Genomic DNA, 4,989 nt, shown 5'->3' with positions numbered 1-4,989 from the left:
GGGGGAGAAAAAAAAAAAAAGATAAAGATAAAACTAACCAGAAACTGAACTATGGCATGCACAGAGGAAAAGAATGTAATTCCTGTCTGTAGTTACAGCAGACAGTATTGGCAATCTTCTGGGTGTGTCTGTATGGAGATATTTTCTACAAACTGTTTTGCAAACTACAGCAGAGGTCCCAAATATTTACAAAACATTTGGAAAGACAGACTATCACTTAGCTTCCTGCTGCAAGTGAAAATATTTATCCTACCCTTATTAAGGGGCTTTACCTATACCTAGACATATCTATGATAATCTTCCTCAGATCCAGTTATCTCCAGCCCAAATTATCTGCAAGGCTGCTTGTGTACAGTTTGTATATTGTATCTGTAAAATTAGATACCAGTTTTAGTTATGAAAGAAAGATGGGCTTGCTGAAGAAATATGTATCTAAATACTACAACAAAACAAACTGCAGATGCTTCTCTAAGAAACACAGCAGATTAAATCAGGACTTTTTTTTTCTAAACACTTCATGTTTCAATTGGCAGCTATAAGCCAGATTACTAACCCCGAAAAGAACACTCATACAGATGTATCGAAATTTCATGCAGAAACTATTTTGAAAATGAGGGGATTTTTCTTAAGACTTTACATGGATAGACTAAACATTTCTAGATTTTATTAAACATACAAAAATAGATGTTGTTGTCCAACTGCTAAATCACTGAGGTCAGATAGAAAAAAATTGTTCCAAAATCACAACTGAATTTTTGTGCATAAAAACATATTGTGTGAGCAGTTTTGATTAAACAAAATATTGAACTAAAAATGTAGCTTCAGATTTTGTGTTAACAAGTGATCATTTTCACTGTACCACTGAACAGCATTAATTCAAGCACAGCTGCAACCAGACTCCTTGGATGCAAAGTCCTCCATTTCTGCGTTTGCCTAATATTTCATTGTGCAACGGCTCAAAGATAGTTTTTTTTTACATTAGTAGTAGGTCTTCAGATTGTGCATGTTCGCTTTTGTAGAGTAAGGTACAGCTGGAAAAAAAATGGTAATTTTTTGGTTTATGGCAGGAAAGGTGAAAGACTTGTGCCATAGACAAAGATTTGATTAAGATGAAGAAGTCCCAGTTATCCAAAGAGAAAATAAACAGGCTCTACTTGAAGATCTTCCATGAAACAATTTGTGTGGTATTCGTTTCAGTCTGTCTCTAAAGAGTAATGGCTGAAGATTTACAAGATTGTCTGACCTGGCCTTGAAATTTTTCTTTAGTCTGTTTAATTCCTAAATTCCATTCCAAGCAAGTAAAGACAATTTTGTTCAAAAAGTGGTTGCACCAGCAAGCAGTCTTTCAATGAAATCTCTCAAAACCGTAGCAATAGACCTACAATAAGACACTAAAACTTGTCAAACAAAGAAATTAGCTGCAATTATGTATCACTGCCTCATCTTCACTAAATCTTCTAAAGCAGGCATTCTCTAAAGAATATAGAAGCATGTTTCTGCACGTCTTCACATATTTTCATTATCCTGAAGTATGATAGAAGAGTTTCCCAGTGATGTTAAAATGGTTGGGAACAGCAGAAGAAAGTAAGATATTTTTCCTGTCAGAAAGAGAAACAATCTGAATTTATAAAAATAAATAAATAAATAAAAAGTTAAGATGGAACCAAACCAATTTATTTACATTTCACTTCCTGTGCTTTTAAAACTTCTTATTATGTAGTTTATTTATGGCATTTTACACTTTCTTTTTTTTGACCCAAAAGGAAAAAGTTGTTAAAAACAAGTAAATGAAGAAATGAAACCTTCTGTAACATTAACAAAATGTCTGTTTCATATAAAAGATGAAATATTTCACTGTCTTCAGGATTGCCTTTTCTCCCTGATGTGGCTGAATCTTTGTGCCAAAATTTATGCTTGATATTGGCATTCTTCATGCTTACTGACTGGGTTATGAAGCAGTATCAGAGAGCAGAAACCACCATCTCAGAGAACATACCAGTAGGTCATTTTTGAGCAAAAAATTCTAATACATGAAACCAGTATTGTCTAGTTGTTATTAGTATTTTTCACTTGTATCTCTCCAAGCATCCTTTAAAGGGAGTCAAGGTCCTTAGTAGGAAGTTTACTAATTTCTTCTAAATAAGAGAAACATTATCTACAAGGAGCGTTTTAGTGGACAAAACTGACAATGGAGAATAATTATGAATAAACTGCTGTACTCATGGTACCTTCTTAAAGCAAGATGGGAACATTACCAAACATTTCTAATAACTGATGGGTACAATAATGAAAATATTCAGAATTTTTTTTTCATTTTACTAAAGCAGAAACTGGCATCTGACTACACATGAATGAAAAAGCCACCCTCTAGCAAAATGCAAGCATCTGAAGCTCAGAAATATATGCAAACAGAGCTTGCACACCAAGATCAGGTATTTTGAAACCCAGCTGAAAACTTGGATGTCTAGTTGAATAGCTGCATGTCTCATCACCACATTTTTTACCCAGTAATTTATATTCTTTAGGCATGTAGACGATGAGTTTGCCAATTTCTACTCTAATCTGCTTTCACTAGTGCAGAAGTAGCAGCCTACTTTAGATATTACTTCACACTTTATTAAGGTGCCAAGCCAGGAGGTGGGTGAAGGATGAGGGAAAGGGACAGAGCATGTAGTTTAGAACCATCTGGACATATTTACTAACATTTCTTTGGACAAAAACTGGATCTTCAAAGGCTCCTCCATTGTTTGTGTAGGAATACTAGGTGTCTTCTGCTACTTGGGATCTAGAATATTTAACTTTGTATAGATAGATGCCTAGGGGAGTGAGAACAGCTCTTACAAATAATAAAAATATAATATCATTGGTCAACACTAGTGTCAGTCGTAACATTCTCTTGCTTTACTGCATTATAGTCTAATGGATGACAGTTGTCTGGGAAGGGGAAAATTTATGTTCTAGGTTTTCTTAACTAGACGGGCTCTGGACTTAAGCCTTCCAACTTGTACAGTGTATCTTAAGCAGCAGTTGAAGGCCCTTTTGGGAGGGTTGAAGCAGAAGAGGGAGCATGCTCCAGCCTTCCTCTGGATGTGCAGTCAATAAAGCCAGATCTCCGTGTAGAAGAAAAGAAGGCAAGCAGGACTCTGCTTTCAGTTGAAAGAGGGCTCAGTGAGAACATCATGCCCTGCTATCAGGCGAGTACACATATTTTACACTAGACTGTTCCTGGTTAAAAACCAGTGGGAGAACAACTGTCAATATTCACCCATTTTCTAGGGCTGAAACTACACCCCATTTGCTTCGGCAACTGGGCTGGTCAATAAGATTGACTTCTTATCTGCTTTTTTTTTCTTTTTTTTTTGAGTATTTGACTCCAGTAATAGCATGGCCAGCCTTCAAGGCAGGGATTGGAAACCAAACTCTCTGAATTCACAGTATTTCGTGGTTGAGGTGCTTTGCTGGAATGTAGATTCAAGCTACTTCGGATTGATGCAGCCTTCAAACACAGCTCTCCTACCCTTGGGGCCTCTGATAAAATAACCATCACTGTGAAGGGTAGAGAGCAATGAACTGTTCCAGAAAACCAGGGTTGTATCTCAGGTAACCCTGGGCAAGCCACTTCACCTGAGTTTGCTTCATCTTATTAGTTTCAATTTTGGCAAGAAAAAGGACAGGAAAGAGGAAAGGAAAGGAGTTTTAGCTACATTAAATTTTCTTTTCTGCTTAGCCCCATTTTTCATTTTCACCCCATGACTTAGATATCACAGATGACGTAGAGCGGACACAAAGCTTCATGTTCTATGGTCACAGGAGGGCAGGGATAAGAGGAAGAGTATTTTCTGTTAAAAGGTACGGAATAACTTATATAATTATGTATTTTAAAGGGTAGCTTTTATATCCCATCATAAGCAAAAACTATGTATTTCTTAATCTTTGAAAACCTGTGGAAATTGTCAATGAAGTCCATAATAGGCTGACTGGGAGAATTGCTACAAGCAAGGACATAGTGTTTTGCCTGAATGTCTAGTCACTTTTTTTGAGAAACTGTCATCAGAATTCTTCCTTCTAGTAGCATGTTACCTTGATATAACACAACATTCTCCTCCCTCCCCTCCCCCCCCAAGTAATTATATTTATATCACATATATTACTTTGAAGTGCAAAATTAGATTTCCCTGAAATTCCTAGCTGTCCATCAGTTTCATTTGGTTCTAGGAAAAGACATGCTCATCTTCCTATCTAGCACTTGAAGAGGCTCTGGTGCTTCAGTTGCTGATGAAAATGTGCTGTAGTAATAGGTATTCAAGCACATTTCTGTCCAGATACTTCTATTACGGATAATTTCCAGCAGTTGAAATACAAATTTCTATTAAAAGAGAATTTTGTATTTTCAGAGAACTTGACCAGTCATTACATGAAGCAAAGGCAGTAATTTGCATGAACACCATGCGTATTGGAACTGCTCAAGATACAGCTTTCAAAAATTTGAGACCATTCTACAGTTTAAGTCTTTTCTCTGGAAGGGATTTCAGTTTGGCTAACAACGAAATGAGTGATGAAGCCAAACATGTCTCCTGCCACATAACAAAACAAAACAAACCTGTCAAGGATTACCAAGAATTCTCCTCTAGAATAGGAAAGAGAGATTATTACTACCCTTTCACATAAGGTTATATTGTTCATCATTAACTTATCCAGCTTGCATTGTGCACCAGAAAGATTAAATACCCTGAGTCTGAATACATACATTTTGAAAAAAATGCTCTTGGTTTTTGAAATCTACCTCTGTGTCCACACAATCAGACTGCAGGGGTGTTGTGTAGAAATCATCATAGCAAGGGTTCATACCATTAGGAAAAGATTAAGACTCAGATTTAGAAACACTCCATCCTTTGGACAAAACTCTTATTTCCTCATTCACCCGTGTACAATTCAGAGATTCAAGATTTTCTATTCCATCATGCAAGGAAAGAAAAGAGTTTTACTGTG

This window comes from Cygnus olor, chromosome 4, assembly GCF_009769625.2.
Source record: "Cygnus olor isolate bCygOlo1 chromosome 4, bCygOlo1.pri.v2, whole genome shotgun sequence".
NCBI lineage: Eukaryota > Metazoa > Chordata > Aves > Anseriformes > Anatidae > Cygnus > Cygnus olor.
The sequence above is the reverse complement of the archived record's forward strand: the minus strand, read 5'-3'. Positions refer to the sequence as shown.